The sequence below is a fragment of the Neltuma alba genome, unplaced genomic scaffold, assembly GCF_004799145.2.
Source record: "Neltuma alba isolate B1F8T4 unplaced genomic scaffold, ASM479914v2 tig00010384_pilon, whole genome shotgun sequence".
Taxonomy (NCBI): Eukaryota; Viridiplantae; Streptophyta; class Magnoliopsida; order Fabales; family Fabaceae; genus Neltuma; species Neltuma alba.
The window spans coordinates 1-21,667 of record NW_021635287.1 but is presented as its reverse complement, the minus strand read 5'-3'; positions in this window follow the sequence as shown (position 1 = coordinate 21,667).

Genomic DNA, 21,667 nt, shown 5'->3' with positions numbered 1-21,667 from the left:
CTAATCAATATGATTAATCATTAATCATTCTCTAATCAATATGATTAACCATTATTCATTCCTTAATTAACATGATTAATCATTTTCTAATCAATATGATTAATCATTAATCATTCTCTAATCAATATGATTAAGCTTTAATCAATACTTAATCAACATGATTACCCATAATTAATCATCCTTCAATTATCATAACTAATCACTAATTAATTAGGGTAGCTAACCTTAATCACTTACTAATCCTTAATCAAATAACATAATTAATCTTAGCTATCACTAAACCATAATTAATCAAGGTAATTAATCCTAATCTTCCTCAAATAAATAATCAACTAAAAATAATTAACACTTAGGGAGATAAACATACCTTAATTAGCGCTTAATCGGCGATTAGAGGTGATTAAGCTTGCTGTCTCTCTTTCTCTCTCTTCTTTCTTCCTTTCTCTCTCCTAGAACTCAAGAACACAAAATTCTCTCCCAACAAACACCTCTTGGCCGAATTCTTCATGAAAGGGGGGGTATTTATAGGCCTTGATATTTCAAAATGCCGAAAAATGCCCTTCGGAAAAAGATGCGATCTCGGCCGTTCATTTTTTTCTACTTTACACGTGGACAAATCTTAGGGCACTCACCATAAGAAAGTGACACATGTAAGGACACCTAATCACCATGTGATTTTCATGTGGAAAATAAATATTATTTTATTATTTTGTCTCTTATTTCCCTTTATGCCCTTGAACAATGTGGAAAATTCCAACTTTGTCCTCTCCTTCTAATTTGGCCGAATTATTGCTCTTAATATTGGAAAAAATATGACTCATCCAATAATCAGTGCAATCCACTGATTATTTGTGTATTTCCGGCCCGATTTTCCAGCAATCCTGTCCAATTTACTGTCACAAAATTCCGATTTCAACACCTCATTAAATTCCCCTCATTCCAAGGGTAATCCATGATTTTTCTCAAGTTCTATCTCCCTCTATAATTTTCTAAATTTTATTCTGTCAAAAATCACTATTCTACCGATAATAATTCGGTAATAAATATCCTTTAAGCTAACCTTTGTACATCCAAAGGTGGGAAATAATTTTATAAATTAGGATAATATGTCACATAATTTATCCATATTTTTCCTTGAATTTTTTGAGGCCTCTATATATTTTAAATAATGGAAATTGGCTAATTTTCCTTAATTAGCCAAAAATTCCAATAATTACATATAATTTCCTGACAAATTATTTTTAATCTCATATTCATCTTCTAAGCCTCAAACATTATTCTGTACCCTCCTTTCTATTTTTCATAATTTTTGGGAATTTTTCAGGAAATTTGGACATTATTTCCAATACTGCCCTTTCTTAACTGATCTTTTCAGAAATGACCGTTACGTCCCTATCCTGATTTTTCCTCATAGCCTGGATCCTCTACCAGTCTACTATACTACTTGGCCTTAGTCAGTCACAAATCATTCATCAGTTAGAATAAAATTATCAGGGTGTGACACCATCACTATGGAAGTAGGAGATCATAAGGTTTGTTTTAACATGTATGAAGCAATGAAGCATCCTTATGAAGGCTATTCTCTTTTGGGTGTAAATATGATTGATGTTGCTGTTGATGATGCTTGTTCTGAGTTTGAATTGCAAGATGATTCCTCTAGTTTGAACTTTATTTAGTTGATTTTGCTGATGAGGATGACACTATTTCTTCTTTTTCATCCCTTTACTCTACACCTTCTTCTTGCTCACGTGGTGGTGAAGTTACATGCCTTGATTGCACTGTGTTTAATTGTATGCTTTCCCTCCCACATGCATTTTCTGTTTCCTCCCTTGACTCCAAATTAGACTTTGATCCCTCTATTGTCAGTGATAATTCCCTTGGGGAAAGGTTTTCTGTTGCTATTTCAGATATGGAGGAAGAAGTCATGGAGAAGATTCCCTCTAAGGCGGTTGCTGTAGATCAACTAGAAGTTGGTTCAACGCTTGGAGAGGAAGCTATCTGCAAGGTTGAGGAACTCTCACTGGTTGAAGGAAAGGGGAGTAATCTTTTCTCTCTTGAACTTCATAATTTGATTCCCTCTATTGTGTAACCACCTGTGCTTGATTTGAAACCCCTACCCCCTACTGTGAAGTATGCTTTTCTAGAGTCTGATGAGCGATTACCTGTCATTATAGCTAACTCCCTGTCTAAGGTTGAGGAAGAAAGACTCCTTACTGTATTGAGAGAGCATAAGAGGGCTATTGGGTGGACTTTAGCGGACATTCCTGGAATTAGTCCAGCCATTTGGACACATAGAATCTTGCTTAGTGAAGGTTCCAAACCAGTGAGACAACCCCAGAGAAGACTAAACCCTTTGATTCTTGATGTGGTTAAGAAGGAAATAACCAAACTTCTAGGTGCTGGGATCATCTATCCCATATCTGATAGTGAGTGGGTTAGTCCGATACATGTAGCGCCTAAAAAGAGTGGGCTTATTGTGGTTAGAAATGATAGGGATGAGCTTATTCCTACAAGAGTTCAGAATTCCTGGCGTGTGTGCATAGATTATAGAAAACTCAATGATGCCACACGAAAAGATCATTTCCCTCTTCCTTTCATAGACCAGATGCTTGAGAGACTTGCAGGCAAATCTCATTACTGTTTTCTAGATGGTTTCTCTGGGTACTTTCAAGTACCTATTGCACCGGAGGACCAAGATAAAACTACTTTCACATGCCCTTTTGGTAGCTTTGCCTATCGAAGGATGCCTTTTGGGTTATGTAATGCTCCAGGGACTTTCCAACGTTGTATGATGGCTATATTCTGTGATTTCTTAGAGGAATGTATGGAAGTCTTTATGGATGATTTCACTGTTTATGGTGGCTCTTTTGATGATTGTCTTGCTAGTTTTAAAAAAGTTTTAAAAAGATGCATTGAAAAGAATTTGATTTTAAATTTCGAAAAGTGTCATTTTATGGTCAATGAAGGGATAGTGCTAGGGCATTTGATTTCTAAAAAGGGAATTGAAGTTGATAAAGCTAAGATTGAGGTTATATCTTCTTTGCCTTATCCTGCTTGTGTTAAAGATATTAGATCATTTTTGGGTCATGCGGGATTCTATAGGCGGTTTATAAAAGATTTTAGCAAGATTGCTTTACCTCTCTCCAAGCTTTTACAAAAAGATGTAAAATTTGATTTTGATGATTCTTGTAGAGTTGCTTTTAATGATTTAAAGTCTAAACTCATTTCTCCTCCTATTCTTGTTGCACCCAACTGGACCATGCCCTTTGAAATTTCATGTGACGCTTCTAATTTTGCTGTAGGAGCTATGTTAGGCCAAAGGGAGGAGAAGCTCTCAAGAGTCATTGCCTATGCTTTGAAAACACTGGATGCAGCTCAATTCAACTATACAACAACAGAAAAAGAGCTATTTGCAGTTGTTTTCGCTTTAGAAAAGTTTAGGCCTTACTTGTTAAACTCTCATGTGACTGTTTTCACTAATCATGCAGCAGTTCGCTATCTTCTAAAGAAACCACAATCTAAGCCAAGATTGATTAGGTGGGCCTTACTTCTCCAGGAATTTGACATTGAAATCAAGGATCGAGCAGGGGTAGAGAACCATGTAGCAGATCACTTAAGTAGGCTACCAAATGATACACGGGGAGTAGACTCTTCTGAACTCACCTGTGATTCTTTTCCTGATTCAGTATTATGTGCCTTAGCTGTTAAAGAGCCTTGGTATGCGCATATTGTTAACTATCTTATAACTGGACTCACCCCTCCTTTTATGTCTAAATTTCAGGCACAAAAACTTCGAAGCGAATCGAGACACTACATTTGGGATGCCCCTCACCTATGGCGGATATGTAGTGACCAGGTTATAAGAAAGTATGTGCCTAGTGAAGAGTTTGAGTCTATCATTGCAGCTTGCCATTCAATGGTTTGTTGTGGTCATTTCAGTGCAAGGAGAACATCTAGGAAGATTCTAGATTCTGGTTTTTATTGGCCAACCCTTTTTAAAGATTCTTATGACTTTTGTCGGTCCTGTGACAAATGTCAATGTTTTGGAGGGTTAGGTAAAAGACACGAAATGCCCCAACAACCTTTACTTTTTTGTGAAATTTTTTATGTCTGGGGAATTGATTTCATGGGTCCCTTTCCTCCGTCCTTTGGTTTTATATACATTCTTCTAGCTGTTGATTACGTTTCTAAATGGATAGAGGCTATACCTATTAGAAAAGATGATGCCCCAGGCGGTTTCTAAGTTTCTTAAGTCCAATGTTTTCTGTAGGTTTGGGATTCCAAGGGCTGTGGTGAGTGATAGAGGTACACATTTTTGTAATAAGGTAGTAGATAACTTGTTTTCTAAATTTGGTATCACCCACAAAGTCTCCACTGCGTATCACCCCCAAACCAATGGCCAAGCTGAAGTGTCCAATCGAGAGGTGAAACAGATACTGGAGAAGATAGTCAAACCGTCCAAGAAAGATTGGAGCCTAAGATTAGAGGAAGCACTGTGGTCCTATAGAACCGCTTATAAGTCACCAATTGGAATGTCTCCATATCGCTTAGTCTTTGGCAAAGCATGCCACCTCCCGGTAGAATTGGAGCATAAAGCGTATTGGGCAGTCAAACAATGTAACATGGACTTGGAATCTTCTGGGATGGAGAGGAAGTTGCAGTTGCAAGAATTAGAGGAGTTGAGATTAGAGGCTTATGAGAGCTCTCGACTTTACAAGGAGAAGACAAAATTTGTCCATGATAAGGGTCTCCTACGGAAGAATTTCAAGGTGGGAGACAAGGTACTGATGTTTAAGGCCAAATTCACGTTTAAGCAAGGAAAGTTCAACACCCGTTGGGATGGGCCTTACACAGTCACAAAGGTGCATAATTTTGGAATGGTGGAGCTTCTTAATGAGGAAACTGGAGCACAGCTTAAAGTTAATGGCCATCAACTGAAGCTCTACCATGAGAACCAAAAGCCTCCTTAGCTCCCTTGTCATTTCTTTCCTTCACTCATTTACATGCTTTTGCTTAATTATTAATCTTGCTATGTTTTGTGCATTGTATGTTGAATGAGTGTGGGGGAGAAACCCTTTTCAGTAGGAAAGTAGTGTAGTTGTTGTTTCAATTCAATAAAACCCCTGGAAGTTTTGATCTCTGTCCTATCTTATTTTGTGCTTGATGATTTGGCGTTTGGAATGAATTATATGATTCAGATTGATTGAGAAAATTTGTATGTGATATACTGCTTAATCATGGACTTGTTAAACACCTCCTGATCTCTTTTGATGCACTTTAAAGTTTTTGAAGTATCCAGCTTCATCTGTTGTTTGGTGTTGTTTTTTTTTGATGTTTAAGTGTTTTCTGTATTTTTTCTGCACTCTCTGTGACACTTCGCCGCGGTAAGCCCTATCCCTCGCCGCGGCGAAGTGGTTTGTTTTCCCTTGTGTTGCTCTCGGTGATGTTTTGCCGCGGTGAACCTATGTTTCACTGCGGCGAAGGTCGCCAGTCTCTGTGTGTTTCTCTCGGGATGGTTTCGCCGCGGCTAACTTATTCTGTCGCCGCGGCAAAACGTCCTTCTCCCTCTGTTTTTCCTCTCGGGCATGGTTCTCCGCGGCGAACGTGCCGTTTCTGCGCTGAACGGTTTTGTTTTCCCTATTTTTTCTGCGTGAATTTCCCCTTTCACCCCATTTCTGATTTACCCATCATATTTCCTTCAACCCATTTCCGTGTTTTTGTACCCCCACTCCATTAAATCCCCTTTACCCACTATTAATCTTCAAAACTGTCGGACCCCCCCATTCGCATTCTCCACTTCAAACTCTCCCCTCCCAGCGACAACCCCTCTTATCCCCATTCGAACCATCGGCCCTCCCTCTCTATTCTACCCTGGTCCGTCAGCTTCCTGCCTTCTCTTGCCCTCTCAGTCGTTTTCCCCTCTCTTCTCTTCTCCCTTTTCTTTTCGGTTCTATCTTCCTTTTCTTTGCTTCACCGTGCATTTCTCTGCTTCGCCGTGCGCCTCCTTCTCCCCTCTCTTGGTATGTTTCTTTCTTCCTTTGTTCTTTCCTTTAGTTTTTTTTGTTCAATTGTTGGTTAGCTTGTTTGTTCTGGTATTGTGTTGTTAGGTTAGGTTATTTTGTTGTTAGTTTGTAGTTATGTAGCCTGTAGGTTATCTAATGATTTATAGTACATTGTGTTTTTCTTTAATCTCTCTTTGCTTAATTTTGAAAACTTTTGGTCCTCTGAAAACCTATGAATCATTAACTAACCATTTGTTACTGTCTAGGTTGTAATTTTAGTTTTTTTTGGGTTGTTTAGGTTGTGGTTGTTTGTGTTGTGTTTAGTGTTCTTATTGTTTGTTGCTACAGGAAAATGCCTCGCACTAAAAATCCTGAACCCTTACCCGTGTCTGACTCTGACTCTGAGGAAGCCTTATCTTATGATGACCTCTATAAGTTAGTAGACAAGCGCCCCCTCCTTAAGGAGAGACCCTTTCCCCTTGAACCATCAGACCACCCCTTTGTCCAAAGACTCCGAGAATCCCAATTGTTTGAATTGGTTCGCCCACGAGAAATGGGCAATGATGCCTTCGTCCGCCACTTTTACACCTACGCCCGCCTTCATGGCATGCTATCCATCCCCTTCCGTGACCATTTAACATATAACATATAACATAGCCAACCACTACCAGCTTCCTGAGGTTCGTCATTCCCATTATTCACATTATAGAGACAATTATCCTTATGATGAAATTGTCCAGACCCTATGCCGGGATGGTGCCACTTGGCATCGTCCCCGCACTGCTGAGCTTTACTTGAAACGCTCCGATTTTCGGCCTAAGGTGAGGCCGTGGCTGCACCTGGTCTGCAATAACATCTTGCCCACTTCCCATCTCCAGAACCTTCATAAACGCCAAGCCCTTATTGTTTTCCTCCTCATGACCGGAAAAACGTTCGATGTAGCTCAAACTATCCAATCAGCCCTCCACGATTCTGTCAACACCAAAAAACTCTCCAATAGCATCATTTTTCCCCACCTTATCTCTGACATTTTTTGCAATTGCGGGGTACCTTCATTTGATAATGACAGCTATTTCAAACCTGCACCTCTCTTCCGGTATGAGCGCCTCAAACAGCCCACTATTGGACCCCACCCTCCTATCCACCCTGTTTACGATGTTAGTGCAGGCCCGGCAGCTGCTGAGCCAGCCGAGGAAGGCCAAGATGCTCCTGAACCTTCCCAGCCAGTCACCTTAGAGGCACTTACGGATGACATTGACGAGCTGTCCGAGGACGTTCACCAGTTACGCGTTATACTCCTCCGGGAGATTAAGCAGCAAAAGGACCGTGATGCACTGTATGAGCGAGAACGTCAATACCGCTGCCGTATTGATGCCTTGATCGCGGACCGATTGAACTTTACTTTACCAGCTGAGGAGGAGGAGCCACAGAGCAGTATGGGTATGGACGGAGCAGGCACATCCAGTGCAGGACCATCAGGATCCGGGGCAGATGATCCTGAGCAGCAGCTTTAGTTTTTCGTCTCTATGTTTCTGTTGTTTTCGTTTGTTCTTGTTCTGTTGTTTTGAGGCTGGATATTTCTAAACCTTTATTGTGCTCCTTAGTCTTGAACTTGTTTAGATGGATGCTTCTTAATTGGTTTGTTATGATCTTTGCTTTATTTTCCCCCCTGCTTCATTTCTGGTATTTGCTGTCATTGATTCTCACCTTGAGGACAATGTTGTGTTTAAGTGTGGGGGAGGGACTTATTGTGGATTCTAGCAAATATTTCTCATGCATCCATGCATCTATTTGATTTTGAGGTGTTTTTGAACTTAAATTGGTTGAATTGTGAATATTTTGAGTTTAGTTGTTGAAGAGTTGAAAATTACTCAGGATTTTTCGTCTCTGCCACCCTTCGCCGCGGCAAACATTATCCTTCGCCGTGGCGAATCCCCCCTTCTTTCATGTTAATTAGCTTTCGGGATACTTTCGCCGCGGCCAACCTATGTTTCACCGCGGTGAAGGCCAGCCCTTTCTTCAAATTTCGTTTCTGCCTTAGTTTGCCGCAGCAACCTCAATAGTTTGCCGCGGCAATCCCCCTTCTTAAAAAAAATATTATTTAAATAATTAATTCTTTGAAATTTCAACTGCTCTTCAGAAATTTTTCCTGGCTTAGATTCTTTATGCTCCTACACTATTTTTAAATTGATAGAAAGTTCAAAGTCTACTTGTGCTTTTAGAAAAATTCCCATGCTTTTAAGTGAGGGTTGAACTTGGGCTAGCTATTCTCATGTTTTTGACAGATAGTAAATGATGTTATGTTTTGAATTATGACTCTGTGGTCGTTAACCCTTGAGATTGATTAATTGAGATTTGAGCCTTGTTGGAAGGATTTTTGGGCCTAAAGTTATTAAATTGAGTGAATCAGCTTATTTCATATTTCTCTAGAACTTGTTTTAATTCTTAATCGAAGCTTAGTGAATCAATTTTTGTGAAAATGATAGAGGCATTCGATTTCAAACCCTCGTTTCTCAAACACAAAGCCAATCATCTTACTGTTGTAAACCCCTTTGGACCTTCATATTGAGTACATGCATGCAATTATTTGTAGTTACATAAAAAAAAAAGGAAGAAGAAGAAGTTGTTTAAAAAAAAAAAAGAAAAAAGAAAAAGAGAAAAGAAAGGATAAAGATATGAAAATTATAGAATAAAAACTAAGTAGCTTCTTCCCTTGCTTTTATTTAGATTAATTCTGTCTTAATAATGTGTATGCTTGTACTCATTTCCATTTTCATTCTCATCCCATTCATTTCACTTAGCCTTCATTCAAGTTCTAAACCTTAAAAGTCCTCTTGATTTACAAAGTTTGCTTCCTGTGGTGGAGAGGTAGAATTATTACAAGCCTATGGTAGAAATTGGATTGAGTAGATTTGGAGTGAAATAACCCTAAGACAAGTGAGTTAAGAGTGAAACACTCATCCGTGAGATAGATCTTTCTTGATCAATCTTTTGAGTTAAATTATCCATTGTGCTCATTTTCTTAGCATATCCTTGTTTACCGATGTCAACCCTGTGAGAATCTCTTACTAATCTTCTGCTTTCATCTTTAAGCATGGTAGTGTTTCTCTTTGTGCCAGTATCGCTTTGAATTATTCTTGAGCCTTGTTCAGGAGTACAAAGGTCTAAGTGTGGGGGAATTTGATTGAGCTCAAGATATTATTATCTTTTCATTACATTATCCATGATTTTGTGGTATTTTCTGGCCCTTTTTAATGATAATTGTGCTTAATTTAGATTAAGAGTCCTTACTTTAAGTTAGTGTCATTTTGAGGATAAAATTGTCATAATTGGTTATTAATTGGATTCAATTGATTTCTAGGACAATTGATACTTCAATTTGTTGCTTTCTATTGTAGGACACTAGAGATTGGGACCAAAATTGAAGAACTCAAGGCACAAGAAGCAAGAAAGGATCCTCTGCCTTAGTTCGCCGCGGCACACTTATTACTTCGCCGTGGCAAACATCGTCTGTTGAAGTAAGGCTCTCTGCCATGTTTCGTCGCGGCGAACATATTATTCATCGCGGCGAACCCCTCGTATCAGCAAATCTCAAACCCGACCATTTCGGGAAATTTTGACCTACCCATCCCCAGAAACCGACCCATGCACGCAATTTTCGGGTTAGAAACCCTATTTTGGGTATGATGAGGTCAGACTCTGATTATTCAGCTTCCACCTACGTTTCTATCATCTTCTTCTCTCATCTCTCCCTCAGAAACCCTAATCCTCCATATCCATCTTCTTCACCTTCATTTTCTTGCACCCTTTTCTTCATCCATTTCCATTTCTTCCATCTGCTACTGTTATGGCTGAAGAACAATCTCTGGTTGGAGCTGATTCAAGGGCCATGATGAGCTAAGCTTCTCAACTCTTGAAGATGGTGGAGTGGCATGAGTTCCAAAGCTTCAAAAGGGGAGTTATAGTTTTAATCATTCGTTTTTAGCTAGGCATTTATGATTTCCTAGGTTTAGGAGTTGTAAAATCTTAGTTAGATGCTTTGATTAATTCTGTAATCAGTGGTTACTGATTAGCATTTGTATTTTGGATTGGTTTATGTTGAACTATGAGCTTATATATATGTAGTTGCATATATGCTTATTGTAACCCTCATTATTCTCTGCTATCTTGCCTGGTTGTGTTTGGGTGCTGAGTTTATTGTGTCTTAGATTAGGCCTATTGCATGATCATTCCAAATTTACACATTAGGGAAGCTAAACAAAGCTTTCATTAATGAGTTCATTAATGAAAGCTTTGGACTCATCGAGTTAATGAGGTTCTGATTAAGAAAACCTAATGATTTGTGAAACTCCCATATTTAATTGAACTATGATTGCTTCAAAACCATTTTCAAGAGATTTTCTATCTTTAATTTCCACTACATCACTACTATCTTAGAAATATCCAAAAACATAGTAACTTAGATTTGTTTTAATTGCATTTAGTTTTGGCACATTTCATTAAATGTTAAAAACCCAAAAACCCCCCTTTTCATTACTTTGCATAACATTTAGTCTAACCTAGATAATTAACTAAGGCTCCCAAAGAGAAACGACCCGAGTTTGCATTGTACTGCATAGCTTAGATTAATTTTTGAGTGAGAACCCCTAAGCGAACAATAAGAAAGGCTCTCTTTCACCCACCAGACAACCCCTTTGTCCAAAAACTCCGGGAATCCCAATTGACTGTTTTGGTTAGCCCACGAGAAATGGGCAATGATGCCTTCGTCCGCCACTTTTACACCTACGCCCGCTTTAATGGCATGTTATCCATCCTGTTCCGTGACCACCATGTGAATTACTCTTTCACCACAGATAACATATCTCGCCACTACTGACTTCCTGAGGTTCGTCATTCCCACTATTCGCATTACAGAGATAATTATCCTTTTGATGAGATTGTCCAGACCCTGTGCCGGGATGGTGCCACTTGGCATCGTCCCCGCACTGCTGAGCTTTACTTGAAACGCTTTGATTTTCAGCCTGAGGCGAGGCCGTGGCTGCACCTGGTTTGCAACAACATCTTGCCCACTTCCCATCTCCAAAACCTTCCTAAACACCAAGCCCTTTACGTTTTTCTCCTCATGACTGGAAAAACTTTCAATGTAGCTGAAACTATCCAATTAGCCCTCTACGATTCCGTCAACACCAAAAAACTCACCAATAGCATCATTTTCCCCCACCTTATCTCTGACATTTTCCGCGCGTGCAGGGTACCTGAATTTGATAATGACAGCTATTTCGAACCTGCACCCCTCTTCCGGTATGAGTGCCTCAAACAGCCTACCATTGCACCCCACCCTCCTATCCATCCTGTTTATGATGTTAGTGTAGGCCCGGCAGCTGCTGAGCCAACCGAGGAAGGCCAAGATGCTCCTGAACCTTCCCAGCCAGTCACCTTAGGTGCACTTGCGGATGACATTGACGAGCTGTCTGAGGATGTTCACCAGTTACGCATTACCCTCCTCCGGGAGATTAAGCGGCAAAAGGACCGTGATGCATTGTATGACCGAGATTGTCGCTACCACCACCGTATTGATGCCTTGATCGCGGACCAGTTGAACTTTGCTTTACCAGCTGAGGAGGAGGAGCCACAGAGCAATATAGGTATGGACGGAGCAGGCACATCCGGTGCAGGACCATCTGGGTCCGGGGCAGATGATCCTGGGTAGCAGCTTTAGTTTTTAGTCTCTGTGTTTCTGTTGTTTTCTCTTGTTTCGTTAGTTCTGTTGTTCTGAGGCTGGATATTTCTGAACCTTTATTGTGCTCCGTTAGTTTTAAACTTGTTTAGATGGATGCTTTCTCATTGGTTTGTTATGATCTTGCTTTATTTTCACCCGTGCACTTCATTTCTGGTATTTGATGTCATTGATTCACACCTTGAGGACAATGTTGTGTTTAAGTGTAGGGGAGGAACTTATTATGGATTCTAGCAAATATTTCTCATGCATCTATGCATCTATTTGATTTTGAGGTGTTTTGAACTTATAAATTGGTTGAATTGTGAATATTTTGAGTTTAGTTGCTGAAGAGTTGAAAATTGCTCAGGATTTTCCGCTTTCTGCCACCCTTCGCCACGGCAAACATTTTCCTTCGTGGAGAGGTAGAATTATTACAAGGCTATGGTAGAAATTGGATTGAGTAGACTTGGAGTGAAATAACCCTAAAACAAGTGAGTTAAGAGTGAAACACTTATCCGTGAGATAGATCTTTCTTGATCAATCTTTTGAGTTAATTGTCCATTGTGCTCATTTTCTTAGCATATCCTTGTTTACTGATGTCAACCCTGTGAGAGTTTCTTACTAATCTTCTTCTTTCATCTTTAAGCATGGTAGTGTTTCTCTTTGTGCTAGTGTCTCTTTGAATTATTCTTGAGCTTTGTCCAGGAGTACAAAGGTCTAAGTATGGGGGAATTTGATTGAGCTCAAGATATTATTATCTTTTCATTACATTATCCATGATTTTGTGGTATTTTCTGGCCCTTTTTAATGATAATTGTGCTTAATTTAGATTAAGAGTCCTTACTTTAAATTAGTGTCTTTTTGAGGATAAAATTGTCATAATTGGTTATTAATTGTATTCAATTGATTTCTAGGATAATTGATACTTCAATTTGTTGCTTTTTATTGTAGGACACTAGAGATTGGGGCCAGAATTGAAGAACTCAAGGCACAAGAAGCAAGAGTGGAGTCTCTACCTCAGTTCGCCGTGGCACACTTCTGCGTTCGCCGCGGCGAACATCATCTGTCGAAGCAAAGCTCTCTGCCATGGTTCGCCGTGGTGAACCCCTCGTATCAGCAAATTTCAAACCCGACCATTTCGAGAAATTTTGACCCACCCACCCCCAAGAACCGACCCATGTGTAACATCTCAAAATTTCTAACCTAGAAATAGGGAAACATGTCATACCCTGATATCTTTAGTATGATTAATGAAAGATTTAGGGCTAACCAAGGCCAGGTGAGATAAAAGATAGATAAACAGCATAACAATTGAAGTGAGAACTGAAAAAGGACCAAATTGTCATTTTTAAAATGATTGGTCTACAAAGGGCATTATCGTAATTAGTGTCCGGAAATCCTAAAAATTTCCAGTAAATCATGGAAAATAGAATTAATGCCGTAGAATGGTATTTGAGGTCTAGAAAGTAAATACAGGTTGAAAATAATTTATTAAAAATTATTTTAATTATTAATATTCTGGCTAAATTAAGGAAAATTAGCCAATGTTAATTATTAAAAATATTTAGAGATCTCAGAAAATTATGAAAATTTAAAGGAAATTTATTTAGGAATTATGGAAATTTATAAAATTATTTCCAACCCTAAATGATGAGGAGGTTAGCTTTAATTGAATTTAAAGCTAAATTAATATCGGTAGATTGTCTGTTTTTACATGAACGACAATTTAAGGAGTTATAGAGGGAGAAAAATTGTGAAATTAATCAGAGAAGTTCCCTTTACTGAGACATAATTAATGGTGAGTTGATATAAGAATTTTGAGACACTAGAATTTTTCAACTATTAGATAAAATAAACCAGTACTATATGAAGACTCAGTGGACTGTCTGGACAACAGGGGTGATAAAATTTCCTACAGATGGACAAGGACACATTTCACACCTAAATTGGCCAAGAAAAGAAAAAAGAAAATAAAAAGAAAAAGAAAATAATAAATCAAGATAGGTTAAAACCTAATTAGGTTTAAGTGAGATGATTAGGGTTAAGTCATCTTCCGTAGGATTGTGACATGTGGCAAACATGGTTCATTGGATGGCTAGGATTCAACCATCTACTTTTGAAAAGTTAAAAGTTTCTAGAAGGTTGATTAGCCAAGTTAATCAAGGGATTAATAGAGTAAACCTTGATTAGAGCCTAATTAATCTTAATGGATAAGAAGAGATGACATAAGCCCTAATGACTCATCATCCAAGTGTCAACATATTAAGCTACCTAGCCTAAGATTTGTACATGTGGAAGGAGGTAAAAATTGGAGGGCTAAGATTAAGTCTTATGCAAGAAGGGCATATGTGGAATTAGTGAAATATGAAGCCTATAAATACCCCCTCACATGTTCATTTCATGCAAGACCTTTCAAGTAGGAAACCTCTTGCAAATTTTCGTGTAGAGAGAGAAAGAGGAGAATTCTAGTGAGAGAAAGTCATCTGGAAGCAAGGTAAGCTTCTAAAACTCTTCCATTTCAAGTTATAATGATGGTATGTTAGTTTTAGGCTATTTTAATGATGGTAGAAAGTCATTTTCCTAAGGGGAAGTGCTGCTCAAATTTTATCAAAATGATAGGGAATGGTTTAGATGAAGATTAAGCATGGTTAAAGGTTAAAGATTAAGTGGTTACATGTTAGTTTGGTTGAAAATCCTTTTCCCTACAAATATATATATGGTTCGGCCAAGCTAAGTTAATGGGAAGGGATTGGATTTTCATAAAACTAATTTGATAAATGGATTCTACATGAAAATTTATGTAGGAAAGGCCCAAGAAAGTTCAAGAATCAAAGCTAGAAAAATAAACCCTAAAAATCAAGAAAAAGGGGTTTAAAGGGTTATGTTAAGTTGTGAAGTTGCAATGATACTTAATGTTGCGTCATTGATTGCCTAATAGGCTATACATAACAAAGGGGCAAAGATCTAGTCAAGAGGAAAGAGTTCAAAAGGAAGGAAAGCATTCAAGGTAGCTTTTGCAATTCATTATATTAGAGTGTTACCTTACTTTGTATGATTATGGCTATGTGTTTTCCTAATCTGTTATGCTATGAGGTGGATGAGAATGTTATGTTATATGATGTTGTCTCCATGCAAATTATGCCTTGGCTTATGCTATGTTGAGTGCTATGAATGTTTATGATGATATGTCCTTGCCATAGCATGAACATAAAGTTAAAGTATGCATGCATGTAGCTTGATTTACAATGTATTGTGTGACCTTGATAATGTATGCAATTGCTACTAAGATTCCCCAAGAATCTTACCCCAATATTTAAACAAACCCTAGGGCCTTCAACATCCAAGGGCAAAGGAAAGGAGTTGGCTCTTACTTGAAGAGGTAGTAAGCCATAGTAACTTTATATGGCTTTGAACCTTTCTATTTTGGAGGAATGTAATATGAAGCATGCTTTATGTTTGCAATAGTATGATTAAGGTTAGAGGTATATAGGCATGAGTAGAATGGTCCAAGCATGATTAGAAATAGCTAATATAGCTAAGCAGAGTATGCTATGATGTTGAGTGGTCAATTAAGTTAAGTTACCCTTCCAAAGGGGGTAAAAAGTCAACTAAAAGGGATCAAAGTTTGACCATTGACCATTTGAGTAAACGAGTGAGTTAGGTTTTGAAATTTGGCGAGCAAAGAGATCTTATTTTTCTCTTTAAACGGTGGATTACGTAAGGCACTGCGGCGCTTTTCACCGAGAGTAGAACACGCGAGGTGCTACGACAGATTTGAAAATGTGCCATGGCCTCTGGGACAGAATGAACAGAATCAACATTGAACTGCAACTCAGCTGCCCTGAAACCTAAAAACACTCAAGAGCAATGGTTATAAAGCAATTGAGACACACTTTGGAGCAAGAATGGTTACAAGTTGAAGCAATTAATGAGTCACACAATGAAACTCAAGTATGATTAGCCAAAAAGTCAAGAATCCAATTTCCAAAACCTTCAATTATGCAGCAACTAAAGAAAAACCAAAAAATCACAACCTAGTTCTATCCTAAGTGTACTAAAACACTACAAACACCAGGGAGACAGATCTCCCTGGCAACAGTGTCAAAAATTTGATCTTATGTCGCTTAAAACCAAATTTAATACTCTAAAGAATGTAGCAAAGTAGCTTCCAATCAGAGGTCGATCTCAAGGAACTCAAGAGTCTAGTATTGTTATTAAGTGATTAAGTCACAAATTAGGGTAGAAATTAGGTGAGTGCATTGGCAACTGAGATGAATTCATTTCTGAAACTTTAATCAAAACGCTACTAAACAGAAATTCAAGAATTCAGAATAGAGAATGTTTTGAGATTGGAAATCAATGAGATGAATGATTCCTAGGAGATATAACTTTGCCTTCACTGCCTTCCTTGTATTAATCAGAGTTTAAAAGCTTTAATTGAAATGGTTTCTAATGAGATGAGATTGATTAAATGTAGATTCAGCCACTTCCAAACTAGACCTAGCTAAAGAATTCAATCACAATGTATAAATCCATAACTAGACCTAGCTAAAGAATTCAATTACAATGTATAAATCCATAACTAGACCTAGCTAAAGAATCATACATCATTACTCTAAATCAAGAAGTTAACCTCCGAACACAATTAACCAAATCTCAAATCATAGAAGCGGATAGAGAGGAGTCTGAATCCAGAAACAAGGATTGACAACACAATCAAAATGTCACTAAAATTAAACACCTATAAACTCTAAACTCTTTCCTGTTTAACCATGGCTCTGGCTCTATTATAGCTCCTAGAAATCCTTGAAACTTAGCTGGACATGGAGGATAGAACACTCAAGCTGGAGGATATGAACTTCCATCACAGCAACTATGATGGTTGGGGAGTGAGAGATCTGGATGGAGGATTTAGAGAGAATCGAAAAACAGAGATGAAGATGAAAAACTGAATCTGGAAAAATGAATAATCCTCCCTAAATGCTTCACTCCCTTGTAACTAACACTTCCCATTGAAATTAGTTTAGGATCTACATGCTAACCAAAGTGGAGCTGCAAGATTCGGTTCCATTCCTTCTCCAGAATCTATCGCGCATTCCTCTGGTTTAAATTGCTAATATCCATCATCTGCTGATAAATCATATTTTCATATGCTTGGGATGTATATTTTAGGCTATTTTAAGAAATAGATTGAGCATTAATTTCATTAATAATAAAATAAATTGTTGATGCACTTGGGTAAAAGAATTAAGCAATTGTGATGTTTTTAATAATTTTCCTTATTAATTTTCACAATTGGATATTACTGCTGGCTTATTACTCTAAATTCAGGGGCAGAATTGTAAATTTGGAGTGACAGAAACATTTTTTTCCTAGAAGGAAGGAAAGGGGAGTTCGAAGGAAATGCAATTCCATCACTAATGGAAACTGGTTTCCATCACTAAAGGAAAGGAAATTCCATCGAAAGAGCTAACATTCAGTTTCAGAAATTCTAATCCTGAAGTGGGAAAGCTGAAATGTTCAAAAACTTCGTTCCAAGACCAGCTTAGAGCCAACGAAAAAATTAGTTACAACAACGAAGGAACCAGAAACAGAAATTAATAATGGACAAGGAGGAGATACGTGACAGACATGAGTTGGGGGGCGGCGTATATATGGGAAAAAAAATAGAAATAACAAATTCATTCTTTCACTTGGAGTTGGAACATTCAGATTGACTTCTACCCTTCCAATTTGTCAATCTTCTTGTGGGTGAAAATTACTGAACCTGATATCCTCCATGGAGAAGCCGTATTCAAGTATTAAAGAAGGGAGAGCATCCATCATGTGTAGCTAATTCCAGACGTTCTTCCAAGAGCAGAGCTAGATCCAAGCAGATCGAATTATAGAGGGAGTCCCACATTCATCTATTTCTTTTAATTATCCGTTGCTTTATGAGTTGTAAAGTGATTGAGAATGAATTCAGATTGTTCTACTTCAATTACTGAGATGAATGTTGTGAGATTGAATTTTGCAGAAACTTTAGTATTTCACTCTGAATTGAGAAATTAATCAGAAGCTTATTTTGATTCAGTGTTTTGAGGATTTGTGATCTGATTAATTGATTCGTATGAGCAGAAGTTCTGTTTAGTTAAGGGTGTTTGATTTTCTGCATATTCAATAATACTCAGCTCCAGATTAGATAAACGCGATGAAGATGAAGCGAAACTCTTGGGAGAATTGATATTCTGATTGTTTTCTTTATTGTTTCAAAGTATTGTTTATGCTTTCATTCCTTGTCATTTTGTTACTATACTTGAAAATCAACAAAGACTTCTCTGTATTAATCTGATCGTCGTCCTGCCTGACACTGTCTACTAGTAAATTGTGTTAACTTTGCTTAGAAATTCAGAGAGTTATTAGAGCAAGTGATTTGACATCTAGGTTGCATCATTGTTTTGCATACCCTTTCTTTATTGTTTTTGATTACCTATTCGACATCTAGGTTGCCAGCCTCTTAACTCCTAAATATTCATTCTGATTGCTACATGTTATGATTCTTGGGAATTTCTAGCTCTTAGAAGTTTCTGGTTTTCATTTTTTGCTCTGCATCTGGTGTGGCTGAGTGAAATTCTAAATTGAATATTGGTTTCTGGACTTTAGATTAACATTTACCATTGTGATAATTCACATATTCTTATTCTGGAATCTGTTGTTGAATTGTTGTTGTTCTTCCGTACTGTTGCTACTAGAGATTTACGTTCTGGGATGAAATACTGATCTTGGTCACTAAAATATTGTTCTGTTGTTTGCTGTAATTACTAGTGTGTAGCAAGTCATTTCTGTTGTTGCCTTGACTCTTCTGTGGGACTGGTTGAGAATTTTCCACTACAAGAAATTGCTAATGTATTCTCATTTTCCTGAAGCATTGTACCCTGTTTTGAATAATTCTGCATTTTTTTGAAATTCTATTAAGTTGTCAAGGATTTGGTCAATTCGATCTGCTGACAATTTGTCCAGTTCTTACTTTAAAACAACTTGTCAACTTGCTAAAGGCATTAACATTTGAATGTTTGGTGGCCTTATTTCTGTGTACATTGCACAAAACTAGTGGCTTTTCTCATTGTTCTGACTTTCGGTTGACAGTTCCAGTTTGTTTGATTTCCTTGTTTCTGTTTGCATTTTACATTCTTGTATGAGCCGTGACTTTGCTGAATTTTATCCTTTGGATAGAGAAATCAATAGAACTCTAAGACATCTGAAAAAAGCCAAACAGCTTCAGGCAACCAGTGCTCAACCTGAAACATCACCTCTTCCTCTTATACCTTCATCTGCTGATTCAACCAACTCTGAACCCACACATATATCTGATACAGAATCTTCTTTAGGACACTATATAGATAATCATTTTATCATGAATCCACATCTTGATCCTAATAATCCTAGGCCTAATGATACTAATAATACCACTCACGCTCAGGAACAAGAAGCTGAAACAGACCTGTACATTTAAATTCTCATCTTGAAGCTGAAAATAGAAATATTAGGGAGTTGAATAATTTTGCTGTTGATTATGATCCATATGGTCTGGGGAATAATGCTGTGAATTTTGAAATTAAAAGTTCTCTGCTGAATGCAATTCCTAAATTCTACGGTCATGTAGGGGATGATCCATATCAACATTTGCAAGATTTGTATATGGCATGTTCTTCCTTCAAGCCACCCACCGTATCAATTGAAGAGGTGCTGAAGAAAGCATTTTATTTTTCAGTTCTGGGTGATGTTAAGGAGTGGTTAAGGTCCCTTCCTCAACATTATGCTATGCTCACATGGTCCCAATTACAAAAGTTGTTTTTGGAAAGATATTTTCTAGCCTCCAGAACAGTAACATTGAAGAAGGAGATTTATAGTGTTAGACAAAATAAAGGGGAATCCTTGTATGATTACTGGTCTAGATTCGAGGGAATGTTAACTCACTGCCCCTCATCACAAATACCAAAACAATGGTTGGTCCAATATTTTAATGAAGGCATGTTCCACAAACAAAAGCCACACCTGATGCTGCTGCTAATAGTTCTATTTTGGACCTAACACCTACCGCCGGATTGGATCTTCTTGAAAAAATGGCCAGAAATAACCAGCGATTTAGTTCAAGGGATGTTTATGATGTGGGAGAAGTGAGCTGTAGGGAATTGAAAGACGACGCGCAGCGGAAAAATTTCAAAACTTTCAATCCCTTTCCGGATCTACCGATCGCGTTTAAGTCAGGTAGTAAGAAGCATTACCTTTAGGCGTTCGATTCCCTGGTGACTTGATGATTCGGCCGTTCAGGATGCTTCTGCTCGCCTCCTGTGTCGTTCGAAGTCGACAACTCCGGTCGGCTTCCTCTACCGGTATCCACACGAGTAGCCTTCAACCTCGAACGGCGTGCCAGCGCCTGTGTCCGTCTAGGGTTTTAGGAATCCGTCCTCTCTCCTCTCTTTGCCGTCTCTTAGGTGTTAGTTCTCTCTTGCTTAAACCCTAGCTCCTCATATCAAATATATAGGATGCTATATAGGTTTAATTAATAATATTTAATTTCGAAATTAACTCTAAATAATTCCGAAATTAATACAATATCAAATATTGCCTAATCAGATAAGAGAACAATTAAATAAATATAGTTTAAATTAAATCCGTCTCACAGATTTAATTCACTTATTTATTTAATAAAGAGATGACGGAATATATTTAATTTATCCTTATAAATTAATATCTCTTATATATATATACGAATTTATATATATATATATATATATATATACACGTCCACCCTATTTTATTCATTGAATCTAGACATATCTTAGATTCAATGAATCTGGACATCACAACTCGTGTTGGGCTATTTTGTGTGCGACCCTGTAGGCCCATATGAAGTTGGCAGTGGGCCATTAACTATAATGACTCACAAGTCGTAAGCGGTCTCTAGCAAGACATCACGACTACCCAAAACATATGAGGATCATTGAACGATGCAGCCTTTCATACAACCATATCACGTCCCTTTTGTCACACGACATTTTGGTCATGGATGAGGCACGGAGAACGTCATCCTCCTATTCATGACCGTTACTTTCTCGATCCCTGAGTAGTCCGAGTATAGAAATGGAACTACCTTTCCATTATAGTATGGCCATACATTTCTCAGACTCACTCATCGAGGGGCCCAGTAATGTCTCTCTACAAATGTGAGGGACAAATTCCATCTTGACCATTCACATTCCTCCGCATGAAAAACTACTAAGCCTGAACACAGTCTTTGATCACTCGGTCAAAAGTGACTTTTGACTAGGTCAAAGCTAAGCGTTTCTCATGTAGGAATCCATGATGATCTCAGGTCAAAGGGCATAGTGACGTGGTTTGTATATGAGAGAAGCTTATGACTTAACCCATGCAGCTCTCTCATAGCGGGTCGGTCCAACACCTTGTACTCTTACATGTGCCTATGACTTTAATTTATATCTCTATATATCTTTAAAGTCATACTGGTCTTATTTCATCTTTGCTCCCACATAGATGACCGACCAGGGACATTTAGGATAAATCATGAGTTATCCAAGGATAGTTACCACAGAAAACATGCAAATAATATGATAACGTAATTAATGAATTCATAAATTAACAATGTTCAAAACATAATGATTGGCCCCAGGGCACAATTTCCAACAGTAATGGGCCTACTTCTGATTCTGTATTACAGCATCTAGTAGCACAAATGGAGAGTTTGAAAACTGGAATTTCCACTCTTCATCATACTTCCTCTCGACCAGTGGCACCATGCAATCAAATTGTAGCTCCCTCCTGTGACTATTATGGATCTTCGATGCAGCTTCCTGTTGTTTGCCCTTCCAAATTTGAAGAAGTTAATGCCTTTTACCAAAACAAGCCCAACCAGTACCAGAAAAGGGACCCATTTTCTGCCACATAC